The sequence below is a fragment of the Trachypithecus francoisi genome, unplaced genomic scaffold (genome assembly GCF_009764315.1).
Source record: "Trachypithecus francoisi isolate TF-2019V2 unplaced genomic scaffold, Tfra_2.0 Lachesis_group3, whole genome shotgun sequence".
NCBI classification, from domain to species: Eukaryota; Metazoa; Chordata; class Mammalia; order Primates; family Cercopithecidae; genus Trachypithecus; species Trachypithecus francoisi.
In genome coordinates, this window is record NW_022681468.1 from 90,733,517 (window position 1) to 90,750,663 (window position 17,147).

General features: G+C 41.2%; 1 long non-coding RNA gene across 4 annotated transcripts in view; it reads left to right on the forward strand.

Annotated features, from left to right (window-relative positions):
* LOC117070150 overlaps positions 1-3,447 on the forward strand; it is a 36,557-nt gene extending 33,110 nt beyond the window's left edge. For 2 of the 4 annotated variants that reach the window (XR_004431790.1, XR_004431791.1), the window contains exon 6: positions 3,318-3,447. This is a non-coding gene — a long non-coding RNA (uncharacterized LOC117070150). The remainder of the gene's footprint in view (positions 1-3,317) is intronic. The other 2 variants (XR_004431788.1, XR_004431785.1) reach the window with 2 other exon arrangements.
* Positions 3,448-17,147: the final 13,700 nt, after the last annotated feature.

Below are 17,147 nucleotides of genomic sequence, written 5' to 3' on the forward strand. Positions count from 1 at the left end.
AGCAACATGGATGAAACTAGAGGTTAGTTTGTTAAGTGAAATAAGCCACGCACAGGAAGATAAATATCACAAGTTCTTGCTCATAAGTGCAGTTACAAACTTGATCTCATGGAGATAGAATAGAATGATAGTTACCAGAGGCTGGAAAGAGTATGTGTGTGGGAGTGGGTGGGGAATGAAGAGATTAATCAATACAAATATACAGATAGATGGAAGGAATACGTTTTAATGTTCAATAGCAGAGTGAGCTAACTATACTTAGCAACAATGGATTGTACATTTCAAAATAGCAAGAAGGAACAACTTGAAATGTTTCCAACAGATAGAAATGATAAATACTTAGGGTGATCAATGTCCTAAATATCCTGACTTGACCATTACACATTCTATGCATGTAGCAAAACACTTCAGGTAGCCAATAAATATATATTAATTTAAAAATTGTTCTGAATCTTAGCAAGATTTTTGTGTAGTTGCAGACAAGATTATTTGAAAATTTTTACAGAAAGGTAAAGGGACTACAATAGCTAAAACAATTTGGAAAAATAATAAAGTGAAAAGAATAAGTCTACTAAATTTTGAGACATTATATAGTTACATTAATCAAGACTATGTGGCAAAGATGGAAAGACAGACACAAAGATAAACGTAAGTGAATAAGGAATCCCAAATAGTCCTACACATATATGCCCAAATGATTTTTACAAAGATGCAAAGATTATTCAACAAATGGTGCTAGAACAATTGTACATTCATGGAAAATAAACAAATATAACCTCAATTTAAGTCTCATATCGTCTCCAAAAATTAACTCAAAATGGATTACAGACTCAAAATTAAAAGTTAAAAGTAAAACTTTTATTTAAAAAAGAATGAAATCTTTGGGATCTAGGGCTAGGCAAAACGTTTTGAAACTTGAAACCAAAAGTGTGATCCATGAAAGGAAAAACTTATAAATTGGGCTTCATCACTAGTTTAAACTTTTGTTCTGTTAAAGACCCTTTTAAGAGGATGAGACGGTAAGCTACAGATTGGGACAATATTTGTATAAGCCACATATCCAATAAAGGACTAGAATCTAGACTATGTGAAGAACCCTCAAAATTCAAGTAAAAAAGGAAGCAATTTAATTAGAACGTGAATGAAAAACAAAGAGATATTTCCCTAAAGAAGACATACAGATGGCAACCAATCACATGAAAAGATGTCCAGTCATTAACCATTCGGGAGTTAGAAATCAAAATTACAAGGAGCTATCACTACATTCCTATCAGAATGGCTAAAATAAAAAAATATTGATAACCCCAAATATTGGAGAAGATGTGAAGAAAGTGGATCACTCATATTATTGATGGAATTGAAAAATTGTGCAGACACTCTGGAAAACAGTTTGGCAGTTTCATATAAAACTAACTATGCAACCACCACATGAGCCAGCAATTGCACTCCTGGTCATTTATCCTAGAGATATGAAGACTTATATTCTCACAAAACCCTGCATATGAGTGTTTACAGAAGTTTTATTTGTAGTAGCCCCAAACTGGGAAGCAGCCCAGAGGTCCTTCAATGGATGAATGGTTAAACAAATTGTGGCAATCCATCCCATGGGACATGAATTATCCTATTCACTAATAAATATGGAACAAAAGGTTGATACACACAATAGCCCACATGAATCTCTAAAAAATCAGGCTAAGTGAAAAAAGCTGAAAGGTTACATATCATTTGATTTCATTTACATGCATTCTCAAATAATAAAATCACAGAAATGGAGAATAATGGGTTAAGGAGGAGTTAGGGGCAGGAAAGAAGTAGGTATGATAAGAAAAGGGCACCATGAGAGATCCCTGTGGGGGAGAAAATATTCTGTGTGTTGACTGTGTCAAAGTCAGTACCCTGGTTGTGATATTGTACTACAGTTTTTTATAAAGGAAAATAAGTTTAATTGACTCACAGTTCCACATGGCTGGGGAGGCCTCACAATCATGGCGAAGGGTTAAAGGGAGGCAAGACACATATTACATGGCAGCAGGCAAGAGATCATGTGCAGGGGAATTGCCCTTTATAAAACCATCAGATCTCATGAGACTTATTCACTATCATGAGAACAGCATGAGAAAAACCCACCCCCATGATTCAATTACCCCCTACTGGGCCCCTCCCATGACACGTGGGGGATTATAAGAGCTACAATTCAAGATGAGATTTGAATGGTGACACAGTCAAACCATATCAACTTCCTTAGGGATGCCCTCCCTGACCAGGTGAAATCTCCCTCTCATGGCATCCTGTGTGGTCCTTACATAACACCAGTCATAGTTGTCACATTTAATTTCTGACTTGATTTGCTTAAGTTCTACCTCACTGATCTGAAACTCAATGAGTGTGGGGACTAGAACTATTTTAACTCACCAGTGTACCTCCAGCATCGAGCACTGTGCCAGACACATAATGAGCATTCATCAAATATTCGTGGAGTGAATGAAGGGAAGCATGAGGGGATTCTTTACCTTTCCGTTCTTAAACCAGCAAGGTCTTCAACATATTTAGAGTATAATCTGATCTCTCCTTCCTGCTCTGTGTGACCCACCATCCTGGGAAGAAGTGCACTGTGCTTCTTTGAACTCTCCACTGCCCTCAGTTGATCCTAACCTCCCAGAAGGCACTCAGGCAAGTGACTATCCTGGCATGGCCATGTGAGAGCTGGAGAGGAATCATAGGGAAGGCCAGAGAAGATGCGCTCAGGGGTAGGCTGGGTCTGACATATACGGGCAAGCTAGCCTTCCCTAGCGAAGGGGTCTTTCCTGGCAGAAGCCGCTCCTCTCAATGACTCACAGTGATTGGTATATGTGGGGTGATTTGCTACAGTTGTGAACTTCTGTGATCACTACCTGTGTCTTGGGAAAAGGCAGCAACCCCTCTCCGAAGACTGGGTCATAACAGAATAAAATATCTAATGTCTGCCCTGTACAATGCCATGCTGCTACCTCCGAGCCCTGCCAGCCATGGCCCCATTCCCAAGGACTCTACAGTCTGCCAGTACAAGCATTGCTGGTGGAAAGTTAGCAGGCTGACTCAGGGACATTCTAGAGTGGGGAGCAGGGGATTCAGCATCACAGCCCTTACCATTCTGTCTCCATACCTGTTTTCCCCACTAGAGTATAAGCTCTCTGACAAAAGCAGGGAGATTATCTTGTTCCCCACTGTAGCCTCGACATCAAACTCTGTGCCTATAATGTAGTAGGTGCTCAATAAATGTTAATTACACGAATAAATAAAACTAACCTTTATCATCTCTTTTGTGGGATCCTTTTCAGGTTTTTGTGCTTTGCCTGGATTCTCATGGTGTCTGCCTAACTCCCTCCACCATTTCTACCCGTACAGGACCTTCTTGTCTCTATCACATTCCACTTTTAAGCTGAAAGTAACCTAATCAGTTTTACCTTCAAAGTGAAAAATATTCAATTAGTTTTGAAGTTGTATCTTGATCCTCCCAAATAAACAAGGATTTCTAGTAAGTGTAGAAAGAAGATTTGAGTAGATGAACATTTATCTTTCCCCCATTGTGTGTTGGACATTATGCTTCTTGCTCCTCCCTATGTGAGAGGCATTTTAATTTTCATTTTCACAGAGAAGAAGACTTAGGTTCACAAAGATAAGCTCTGTTCTCAGGGCCACACAGCAAGGCAGCAGGGACCAAAGATCTAAGTTAAGATCTACTTAATTCCTAAGCTCCTTCCTGCAAGGGCTGGAACATCTCTTAGAAATTTTTCTGACAGTAATTTTAGCTTTAGGAGAAAGACTAGACACTGTTTTTTGACCTTTCCAATTATCTGACAAGCCCGGTGTTAATCAGCTGAGTCAGAACTGATGACCTCAGGATTGCTTTAAGCCCCAAACCATCTTCGGATGAAATGATAAAACGAGACTGCGAGGCTAATTAACAAGTCTAAAAACATTATGTGAGTTCCAGTGATGCTTTTCCTTCTGGCCCATCCCACACCTTTCCCAAATAAGAAAGCAACTAATTTGCAAAACCGTTGCTTCTGTGGAGCAGCTGTGAGAGTCACTGACATATATGATTAGCATAAAATTAATTCCTGTTGGGGAAGCATTATTACCAGCCCTAATGAGGTTTAGGAAGTGATTAGTACTGTGTATGAAGGATGGTGTATACTCTTCTTTTCACTCTGGATGAAATGTGTGTGGGATGCAATTTTCAACAGAAAGAATTATGCTTAGGGATCATGTGTTTATGGCACAGTCTGAGTCCATTTGGGATGCTATAACAAAATGCCAAAAACTGAGTGGTTTATCAACAATAAAGATTTATTTCTCATGGTTCTGGAGGCTGGAAAATCCTAGATCAAAGCACTGGCGGATTTGGCATCTGGTGAGGCCCACTTCCTGGTTCATAAACACCATCTTTCATTGCATCCTGACACAGTGAATGGGATGAGGCAGTTCTCTGAGGCAGCTCCCATCATGAGAGAGAACTCAGGACCTAATCACCTCCCAAAGACTTCACCTCCTAATACCATCACATTGGGGATTAAGATTTCAACATAAAAATTTTGAGGGAACACAATCATTTAGTCCATAGCAGGCATCTTGCGTGAGGTAAGTTTTAGTCAGTGATTTGAGGGTGGGGACCTTTTATGACAGTTTAAACGGCTCTCTTCATTATATTTTTATGTTTTGTTCTCATGGAAAATTCTGTGTAGAAGACAATTATGATAACTTCAACCTCTTAAATGTTCCTTAAATGAGCTATAATTTTACCATTAATTTCATTTATAATTTTAAATGGAAAAGAATAGTGAAGCTACTGTAGTTAAATATGGGAATCATTTATTCCAATTATATAGCAAAAAGTAACTACCTGTAACACTTACACCTATAGATAAGCAAAGTTAACTGAGTTATGTATTTCCTTTTAGGTGTTTCCTATACATATAGTTTTATTATTTAGCCAAAATCACATAATATATTGAAATGTGCATTTCGTTTTCTGCACTTATAATAATAGTGTGTTTTGCTCACTAAAAATTCTTCATAAAACATCATTTTAATGTTCTTGCAGTATTGCATTGTGAATGTGTCATGATTTATTTAACGTTGCATAAATGCTACATTTTATACTTGTTCCCTGTTATGAATGATGCAATGCAGCTGCTTTTTTTGCATTTTAACTTATTTTCACTGATTTCCTAAAAGTGGCATTACTTGATCAAAACAGGTTTTGGATAAATATTAAGTACCAGACAAATATTGCTGAATAGATTTTCTGAGTATAATTGCCAAGCTAGAATCCTATCCAGGAAAACCATTCCTTAAGAATGGAGGAAAAATGAGGGCATTATCAGACAGACCAAAATTTAAACAATTGTTACCTTCAGGCACACACCAAAAGAAATCCTAAAGTATTTCCTAAGATAGAGAAAGATTTATTTCAGATGAAAACATGGAAATGCAAGAAAAAATAAAAAGGAATGAAAAAATGTAAATATATGGATAGATCTAAATAAATATTGACTATACAGAACAATAATGATTTAAAATACATGAAGAACAAATATGCAAAACAACACAAAAGATGGAAGCAAGGTAATGAAGTTAAAATTTGTGAAGTTGTTTTCCTACCTGGGAAGTGATCCAAGTACCAAGTTTTATTAGAATCTAATAAATCAACAATGTTTGGGGTAATCACTGTGTAACCTTTAAAGGTGGATAAAAGAAATTATAGTTAACAAGGTAAGAGAAAAGGACCTGGAGATAAATTTTTAAATGTTTTATTGGTTCAAAAAGTTTCAAGAAAGGCATAAAAGGCATGCAGAACAGATAAAATAGATAACAGTAGTTGATAACAGATAAAAACCAAACTATATCAGCAATTATGTTAAATGTAAATGAACCAAATACTTTAATTAAAAAGGAAAACCTCTCAAACAGAATTAAAAATAGGAGAAAGTCTTTCTACTATTTAAATACTACTATTTATTTCTATTATCTACTAAATAAATTTAATATGTAATTAACAAAGTTCCTATAAGGAACAGGTGAAGAATCAAAATTTAATAAAATCTATTACTAATTGCTGATAAGAATGCTCAGCAAACAAGAAACAGCAAAAAAAAAAAAAAAAAAAAACTTCCTTAAACTGATAAGAAGCAGCTCAATTAAATCAAAGTAAACATTTTATAATGTATAGTGCTACATAGGAGGCATCTTCTAAACAACGGAAATAAGACAAAATGTGTTATTATCATTTCCATTTGTATTAGGGTTCTCTACAGGGAGAGCACTAATAGGATAGATGTATATATGAAGGGGAGTTTGTTAAGGAGTGTTGACTCACAGGATCATAAGGTAAAGTCGCACAATAGGTCATCTGCAAGCTGAGGGGCAAGGAAGCCAAGACCTCAAAGTAGGGTCTCAAGTCCTCAAAGTGTCCCAAGACCTCAAAAGTATGGAAGCCAACAGTGCAGCCTTCAGTCTGTGGATGAAGGCCTGAGAGCCCCTGGCAAAACACTGGTCTAAGTCCAAAGGTCCAAAGGCCGAAGAAGTTGGAGTCTGATGGTCGAGGGCAGGAAGCATCCAGCACAGGAGAAAGATGGAGGATGGAAGACTCAGCAAGTCTGCTCTTTCCATCTTCTTCTGCCTGCTTTATTTTAGCAGTGCTGGCAGCTGACTAGATGGTGCCCACTCAGATTGAGAGTGAGTCAGCCTCTCCAAGTCCACTGACTCAAGTGTTAATCTCCTTTGGCAACACCCTCACAGACACACCCATAAACAATACTTTGCATCAATCCAATCAAATCAACAGTCAATATTAACTATAACACCATTCATTATTGTACTAGTTGTCCAAGTCAGTGCAATAAGGTAAGAATAATGAATAAAATGTACAAGGACTGGCCGGGCGCGGTGGCTCAAGCTTGTAATCCCAGCACTTTGGGAGGCCGAGACGGGCGGATCACGAGGTCAGGAGATCGAGACCATCCTGATTAACACAGTGAAACCCCGTCTCTACTAAAAAAATACAAAAAGCTAGCCGGGCGAGGTGGCGGGCGCCTGTAGTCCCAGCTACTCGGGAGGCTGAGGCAGGAGAATGGCGTAAACCTGGGAGGCGGAGCTTGCAGTGAGCTGAGATCCGGCCACTGCACTCCAGCCTGGGTGACAGAGCAACACTCCGTCTCAAAAAAAAAAAAAAAAAAAAATGTACAAGGACTAAAAGGAAAGAAATAGAATAACGTTATTTTCAGACCATATGGTTGTGAAGTAGAAAAATCTAAAGGAATTTGCAAATACACTATTGCAATTAATAAATGAATTTAATGAGGTCACTGAATAAAAGATCAGTGTATGAAATTCAATACTTTAATATACCAGCAGCAAATAGAGAATGGCATTAAAAATGATACCAATTATAAAGAGTATCAAAACATCAAATACCTAGGAATAAATCAAACACCTAGAAAAAAAGGGCATCACTTCAACACTAAACACCGTCAAATGTAATTGAGAGAAAGAAGGTATGAATAAATAGAGGAATATTTTATTGTTCTGGACTGAATTGTGGCTTCTCCCAAAATGCCTAAGTTGAAGTTTAACCCCCAGGGCAGAACCCCGATAGTAAAAATGTGACTATATTTGGAGATGATGATCTTCAAAGAGTTAATTAAGTTAAAATGGAGCCATTAGGATAGATCCTAATCTGATATGACTGGTGTCCTTAAAAGAAGAGGAAATTTGGACACAAACAGGTACAAAGGAAGCCATGTGAGGACATGGGGAGAAAGTGGCCAACTACAGGCCAAGGAGAAAAACCGCAGAAGACATCAACCCTACTGAAACCTTGCTCTCAGACTTCTCACTTACAGAACTGTGATAAAATAAATTTCTTTCTTTTAAGCCACAGAGTCTGTGGTACTTTGTTATGGCAGCCCTAGCAAGCTAACATACATACTTGTGGATTAGAATACTCAAAATTGTAAAGATGCTCATTGTCTCCAATTCGATCTATAAATTCAATGAATCTGATGGTGTTTTAATCAAAATAAATTTCATTGATATTCTCTCCAACTCATCCTTTTATTTCCCTTTATGATATTTAGCAAAGCATCTTTGCATTTGATGTGATAGGGTATGCAAGATGCAGTGGGTCTCTGAAGTTGCAGGTGCCTGAATCTCCATACTGTTTATTGCCCATCACTGCAGTGTGGCGATTCCTCAATGATCTGTAACTAGAATTACCATTTGACCCAGCCATCCCATTACTGGGTATATACCCAAAGGATTATAAATCATGCTACTATAAAGACACATGCACACGTATGTTTATTGTGGCACTATTCACAATAGCAAAGACGTGGAACTAACCCAAATGTCCATCAATAATTGTATTAAGAAAATGTGGCACATATACACCATGGAATACTATGCAGCCATAAAAACGGATGAGTTCATATCCTTTGCAGGGGCATGGATGAAGCTGAAAACCATCATTCTCAGCAAACTATCACAAGGACAGAAAACCAAACACTGCATGTTCTCACTCATAGGTGGGAACTGAACAATGAGATCACTTGGACAAAGGGCGGGGAACATCACACACTGGGGCCTCTTTTGGGGGGTTGGGGGCTGGAGGAGGGCTAGTATTAGGAGAAATGCCTAATGTAAATGATGATTTGATGGGTGCAGCAAACCAACATGACACATGTATACCTATGTATCAAACCTGCACGTTGTGCACAAGTACCCTAGAACTTAAAGTATAGTAATAAATAAATAATAATCGAGGAAGAGAAAATTAAAATAGCCCCAAGGAATAAACTGTGAACATATGTTGTGTCTATTCTATGTAGGTGTAAACTGTGTCTGATCCTCTTCCTTGAGTTTTAAAAAAAAATTTAATTTGCTGCATCAGTGGCCATATCCCATGTATGTGAGGCTACTGCTTGGTTAAGCTCAAGATTATCCACAATCATTTTCCAGGATGTATCACCTCTTCAGGGACAAACTGGTGAATTACATGGAGATATGTAGAAACCACTAACCCAATTAGTGCCTTTAGGATGGTACTACTACTACCTGCTATCCTCCCTCCCTGGGTGTGATACCATCCATGTTCGATTTACTATCTGGCCAAGGACACTTGGTCTTCTTCTCTCTGATAGCTCTTGTTACAAAGGTCTAGAACCCAAGATAGGGATGTAGCTAACTGCTAAGTATGTCTAATTCAATTATAAGTTTGGAAACTGAAGAAATCACCATCAGGTGAGTCTGTGGACCCAGTGGACATAGTGTAAGCTGAAATTTGGCCAGAATTCTGTTGTTACTTTACCTCTAGATAAGCCTCCACTGTAACCAGAAGCCAGCATAGTTCAGGTGTCTGTGAATCAATGTCAACCTAGGCCTGTGTCCAGTGATCCCCAGAATATAAGAATAGTCCCCTTTCTCTATGTTCTGCTACTCTAGTAAAGGGGGGAAGGACTGGGAAAATTACAGCAGATACTTGGCATGGCATTGCAGTCTTTCTCCAAGAAGACACAGCCAGCCTTTCTAGTAAGTTTCAGATTTGAAAATAAGCACACTTCCAGAAATTGAGCAAGAGGGTGTCTTTTTATTGGGGTAACTGTCCTTAGCCTCTTGTTCCTCCATTCCTGTTCCTTTTTGAAGGCAGCTCAAGAATAGCATGACCATGGCTCACAAGCTGAGGCAGACCCTGAAGGAGCTAGAAGCTCTCAGCTTACCACTGTACTTGCTTGTGGCAAGTCTTTTCTTGAAGATGATTTGGGTGGTGCATCTCCATGCCTGCCACAAATTAAAGAAACACTGTTGTCATAAATTATGTATGCTCCAGCAATACATTAGGAGAAGCAGGGATAGGGTATGATATGAATGAAAAGGGTAGATGGCCCAGGAATTCAAGTAAATGCTCCCAGAGATGTGCAGAAAGGAAGGACTAGAGCCAAGGGGTGGATGGATGTGAATGAGGCTCCTGGTTCTGGCTTATCATCTGACAAGGAAGATGGAGAGCTCTACTGTCCCTGAGGTATACAATCTGGAAATAATGCCAAACCTAATTCTCCACTACCTTCTGGGTCTGGCAATGAGAACACTCGATCTCCAGGACAGCCCCAGGGAACAAGGGCAATGAGCAAATGGATAGTGAGCCATGCCAGACCCTTTCTGTGAGACTGTGAGCCTTTTTCCAGCATTTTCTCTCCCTTCCCCTCACTCCAGCATTTGGAATCCTCTAGACCTAAGTCTGGACACCAGCTCTGCCACTTGGGCCAACAGCTAAACCTCATGGGTACTGGGTTCTCTGGGTAGACTGAGGATGTCAATGCAGGTCTTGGAAGATGCTGTGAGGATTAAATAAACAGTGCAAGTGGCTGTACCTAGACAGCAAGTTGCCTTCCAGATAGTCCATAAACATTGCCTACTGTCTGAGCAGCTGTTTATACATGCCTCAGTCTGCTTGGGCCACCATAACAAAATACCTTTGACCGAGGGTCTTAAATGGCAGGCATTTATGTTTTCATGGTTCTGGAGGCTGGAAAGTCCAAGATCAAGGTTCTAACTAACTTGGTTTCTGGTGAGAGGTCTTTACCTGGCTCATGGTTCTGGAGGCTGGGAAGTCCAAGGTCAAGGTTCCAGCTGACTTGCTTTCTGGTGAGGGCTCTCTACCTGGTTCGTAGACAGCCATCTTTTTGCTATGTCCTCACATGGTGGAGAGGGAAAGTGTGCTCTCTGATGTTTCCTTCCTCTTATAAAAACATGAATCCTGTCACATTTGGGCTCCACCCTTATGACCTCCTTCAATCTTAATTACTTCTTTACCTCAAATACAGTGATAATGGGATTAGACTTTAACTTACTTTAACTTACAACTTTTGTGAGAGGACACAACTTTGTCCATAGCAGTATCTTTCATTCAATCCGGCACCAGCCTCCAACCCATGTCTTTGTGAAGGGGCCAAGACTTCTGTGAAGCTCAGGCAGTAAAAAATTGAGCAAACCAATGGAAGTTCCTACAAATCACCCAGTTGTATGGCTTTGCTTGAATGAATTGTCTTTAAGCCAAAAGTTACCCAAATGTGTTCACCCAGGGATTCAGCAGGTGTGGAAAAGGAGGGGAAGACCTCTCAGAGGCTTATGTATGTGAAAAACTAGGGGTTCTCCTAGAAAGAGTTCGCAATAGAGAAGCAAGAGCAGAGAGGCACAGGCAGATGGGCTCAAGGACGCTTGATTCAAGATTCAGGGTAGATGGGTGGGGAGAAGGGGGTTAGCTGGGGAGCATCCCTCAGCATATGGGGTGAGAGTAGGGGATTGTGGATGTATGATGGCAGAAAAGGCTGAAGGAAGGGGCTTACCCTGTTTCTAAGATGCTGGTATCAAGTAGGAACTTGGATTGTGGCCACTGCCCCAGAGAGAGGAGAACAGATGGGCTACAGGGCCAGTTTCTAACTTGGATTCAGTGTTAGCCCAAGGGACATTCTGGACCACAAGACAACAGCCGAGCCTGCTGCCAGAAGGACATTTCTGCATCTGGTTTGCTTGGTGTCTTTGGGAGGTGCTAGTACAGGGCTCATCCCAGCAATGACTGTGAAAAGGTCTAGGGATGAGTTCATCTCGGCTGAGACACTCCTGAGCATCCTGAGAGCTGGCTGGGTAGGTATGTGAAGGTGCACCAAGTTTTCTAGCAGCAGCTGGGACAGAGGCAGGAGAATACTATAATTTGCCTGCGACTCTATTCATGTCCCCAGGCTGCTGTGCCCTGGAGGGTGAGGGCACGAGCACACCACAACCACCCTCTTTTCTGCACAGCTTTGGCCTAGACAGCCCCTGTGATGGCAGTGTTTCCATGGTGATTGTGTAAGGGATAGCTGTTCCCGGGATATTCTTTATATTTTATTTTCCTTTAGTGGAATTGGTCAGATTAAGTCTGTTCCCGGATGAGCACCGATTAATGAAAGCTAAATGCGGGACTCCAGCCCCCTTGCAGCATCTGCAGTGGCTGAGGACAGCGCTGTGATGTGACCAGCATCATTGAGTTTACCCAGGCAAATCCTCTCACTGCCTTTCCCAGTGACAGCCAGCCGGGTGCCAGGGAAGCCTGGGTGGTGATGGGCTGTTTTTACCACTTCCGTGGATTAAGTGGGATAGATTAGGATTCTCTGTTGGCTCATGGATGTGTCTCTTTGTTACTGAACTGTGGGGGCTGTGGTGTTCATAAAATCGGGGTCATAGTTTCATAGATGAGTCAAGTGGCAGGCCACATGGGGTCAACTGGCTCCAAGAGGAACCCTGAGGGAAGCGTCTCTCAGCTGCAGTATCCTTGGGCCTTTCCTGCATCAGGCAGAGCCAGCAGAGCTCTGGGACGGCTCAGGGCCCAGTGGGGTCACTGTCATTGGCCTCCACTTCCCAGTCCCCATCACTGGACTTGACCTACTTCCCTAGTGATTTAGTATACACAATACTGTTCATCTTTGTATTCTCAGGGTCCAGCATGGTGACTGGCACATACAAGACATGTGTGAAACATTAGTGAAATGCATGAACAATGAAAATATCACTTTGTTCTCAGAGCCCAATGTGGTCTCCATGATGAATAAATACATGAATAAATAAATAGATACGTCCATTCTCTCATTGACCCATTCATTTACTCATTGATGAATATTTATTTAGGGGATACATAATATTTGCACCTAACACAGTGCCTTGCAGATATAAAACACTCAATCTCTTTTAAATTACATTGTGCCTGGCACTGGGAAAATCCAAATACTACATGAAGCACAGTCCCCTTTCTATGTCTGTGTCTGTAAATATTCTCCCCACTCTCATCTATCTGCATACACACACACACACACGGGCACACACACATTTTTATTTTATTTTATTTTATTTTAGTTTAGTTTAGTTTAGTTTAGTTTAGTTTAGTTTTTGGAGATGCAGGCTTGCTCTGTTGCCCAGGCTGGAGTGCAGTGGCGAGATCTTGGCTCACTGCAACCTCTGCCTCCCGGGTTCAAAAGGGTCTCCTGCCTCAGTTTACCTAGTAGCTGGAATTACAGTCACCTGGCACCACCCCTGGCTAATTTTTGTATTTTTAGTAGAGATGGGGTTTTGCCATGTTGGTCAGGCTGGTCTCGAACGCCTGACCTCAGGTGATCTGCTCACCTCAGCCTCCCAAAGTATTGGGATTATGGGCATGAGCCACCATGTCTGGCCCGTATTTTGGAATCATTCCTTTCAATTGGGGTATGTCTGCTGAAAAAAAAATATTTCTAAAGAAGCAAATTTGAATTTAGAATTGAAATGTCTACAATGTGCTGACTTTGTACTTGGAACAAGATACAGCTCCAAAAGACATTTGTGGTTATCTTGTCCCTCTGTGGTCATAGGAAGGTCATGTTTGATTGAGGGACTGGGATGCAATAATGGTCCAGAGAAGAAGACCAGCATCCAGGAAGGACAGATGGATGTCCCCTTTGCATACCTGCCCTGCAGGATGGCACAAAAACCCTGACCCCCCAGGAGGGATGGAAGGGAATGCATGACATGGGAAAACCACAGCAGTATAGAAAGCTGGCGTGTGTGTTGTCATTTCTTGCCAAACCCACATTCTGGCTCATGGCAAAGGGATTAAAACCAGCCCTCTTCCATGTGCCAGTGTACTCCTTTGGCCCTAGGAGCAGATGAAGAGTTGAAGATGGAAGAGAACTCTTAGGTTTCAGGGTCCTATAACAGGAAGAACAGTGGGTCACATAACAGACGTAGGGCAGTAAAGAGGATGGATGTTGGGGAGTTAGGGAGGGGAATTCAAGTTCTGTTTGTAACACAGTGAATTTGAAGAGACAACAGGAAGACAAGGGATGTATTGCAGTCCGGTGATGGAGGGTCAGGGCTGGAGATGGGGGACCCCTCCAGAGTTGAAGACTGGAGCACCAGAGTAATGGGGGCATCCACGAAAGAGGGTCAGCGTAGAAAAGGCATTGGGAATTGCTGAGAGAATGAACACTCAGAACTCAGATGGGAGCCAGGCAGGTCAGAGTGTGGCAGTTATCCTGCTACTAACTCTATGTCCTTGGGTTCTCAGTCCTCAGTTTCCATATCTGCGAAATCAGATAACGTGGGAAATCCCTCAGCACAGTACCTGGTGCATAGAAATTCATCAGTTTTATCTGTCATTATTAGGGGCTAAGAAAGGAAGGGGAACAATTAAAAATATGGAGCCATATCAGAAAACCATAGTGTCAGTTACACTGACAGAATGTCTTTTGAGATTAAAAAAAAGAAAGGAAGAAAAAAACTACAACCTCTAGAGGTTTACCTGAATGGGTTTTACCACCAGCTCTGTCATTGAAAGCATGCACAATTGAACAAGACTTCTCTCAAGCTGTGTTTGTCTCCTAGTAAATGAAGGTGTTGGGCTTTTAGTCTGACACTGGCAGGGAGCAGAAGAGGCAATAATCCAGCTTTTCCAGTCAATGTGTTTCCATCAGATATCTGGAGACCAACAATCTCCATGAACTTTGGAGCTTACATTGATCTGGCTGCCTCTTAAGTCCCCGTTTGGTCTCCAGGGCTGCCCAGAAGAGGTGCTCCCCACCATATGTCACAGCTGCTGGGGCCACTGGAAATGTCTCTAGATGTCAAACAGTGGTTGGGCACAACCACAAATTTAGGAATCCTGTGTATCTCCATTCCAATTTAAATACATTATTAAAATTAAGAAGGGGGAAAAATCTCTTCATAGCAGCCTTACACCCATCGGATATTATTTTATGATTTGCTCCACTGTTGAGTTCAAGCTCCCAAATGTCTTGGCTCTTGTAGCAAGGTCTATGTCAGGACAACAGTGCCCTGTTCCATCAAGTTCTAGCCAAAGATGTCACTGGGAAATGGACTGAACAGCCTCGAGGACTCTTTCAATTCATATTATAGGCAATTTTCAGAGCTGGAGGCTGAAAAAAACCTGCAAGTAAGGAAGAATAAAATCAGATTTTAATTGAATTGCTGCAATGTACTAGTAAGGCTAGTTAAGCATATAATTAATTGTTGTAACTATAGCAACAAGATTAGCTGGAACTATTAGGGTGGGCACCAGGGGTTCAGTGAGAGACTCTTAAAAAGACAAGTGTTGGAAATTGCAGAAAATAATTCATTCTCCTCCTGTGGTTCTCCAGAGGGCCTCACACTCTTTAGCAACCCCAAATAAATCTATATAATAATATTTTCTTAGATTCATGCAGTTTCTTTTATCCCAAAAGGCCCTGGGGTGCTTTGCAAGCCATGAGCATAAATATAGATCTGGAATAATGTATCGGGCCAGATTTTCCTAGTGCTTAAACAACTCTCTCGTGGTTTGTTCTGCACCTTTGGAAGCTCCATTACCTTTAGGATACATGCAATCAGTAATTTATTAAGTGGCATCCCCATAGGCCCAGGGCCTGAAAATTCTGGTAGGAGAAGAGATGGGTTCCAGAGATAGCGCTTTTACTTATTTATACACTATGTCATTCCAAAAAAGATTCAAGCAGCCTTGCAAAATACACAGAGCACATCGGGATAAAACAAGTACATGAGGAAATCCAAGGCAGGGGCAAACAACAGTAAGAAGAAAACATGTAGCTCTACGGAAATGTTAGTATAGGAACTGCAGAGAACAAACTCCTACAAAAGAGCTGAAGGTGGGTGTAATTGCAGCTGTTCTTCCTGCTAGTCTAAAGGAGAAGAAAATGGAACCAGCTGCAGGCAAAAGACACTTGGTGCTGCAACTTTAGACTCTACTCTTCAGCATAATGAGTCTCAAGCCACCTCTCAATTAGAAGGAAGTCAAGGAGGGCCTTCTAAAGGTAGACTTCCATTCAGCTGCCAAATATGGATTGACCATCTATTTTGTTCTTGGCATCTCCCCTTATACAGGGCAAAATAATTCAAATAATTCAGCTTTGATGCTTTCTGATATTCTGGCTTGATCTGTGGCTAAAATTTAGAGTTCAGAGCAGAGGTACCAAAGTGATGTTCACAGGACAGATACAGGGCAGAAATATGTTGTGTCTTGCCATTGTGGAAGATTTACATTCCAGTCCAGATTTCCACTTCTCTTGAAAACATAGAAACACTTGCAATGCTGCATCCATCTTTCCACTATTGCTGAGCAGAGACTGACCACTTGGCTGGGACAACTTCCCTCAGTGCACACTTTGCACTATGACATACTCCCAGTAGCTGCTCTGCTTTTTGTGACCCGCCTGGCTCCTATAAGCATTTGAGTTTTTTGTTTGTTTGCTTGTTTTTTAATATCTGATCTAGAGTCATGTTCATATTGTTTATCTGTGTAGACTCTGTGATGAGAGTTAGTCAACCAAGGGTTTAGTGGTGGGTATTTCTAGGCTACTTTCTTCAGGCATCTTCCATTAGGACACTACAGTCAAGGCCTTTGCTCCTTCTGTGCCTCTCAGGTGGATAATCCTCCCAATTCTTCTCTGCTTATCTAAATCTCATCTGTCACTTGGCTCAGCTCAAGACTCCTTCCTGAAGCTTTCTCCAAGGTTTCTACCTCATTGATCTTCCTTCTGGGACTACACCTGAACTTTCAAAGGGAGTAGGTATCAATTAACAACAACAACAACAACAAACACATCAACTAGCCAGGAGCAGTGGTACATGCCTGTAATCCCAGTACTTTAGGAGGCTGAGGCAGGAGGATCACTTGAGGCTAGGAGTTTGAGACTAGCCTATGATGGCAACATAGCAAAAAAAGAAAAATTAGCCAGAGGTGGTGGCATGCACCTGTAGTCCCAGCTTCTGGGAAGCCTGAGGCAGGAAGATCTCTTGAGTCTGGGAATTCAAGATTACAGTAAGGTATGATTGCACCACTGCATGCCAGCCTGGGTGACAAAGCAAGACCCTATCTCTCTCTTAAAAAAAAAAAAAAAAAATCAACTTTGCACCATTCACAAGGTGACCTGCCTGTGAATGTGTTTTCTGCTGCTCTTCTCCTACCTCCCCCTTCAAAATCACCCTTCTCCCACATTACAGGAGATTGTCCACCTGTCATCCATGTAGAATCTTACCATGCTGCACAGATCTAGTATGACAGACCTTCAGGGGCACCAAGCAAGGACAAC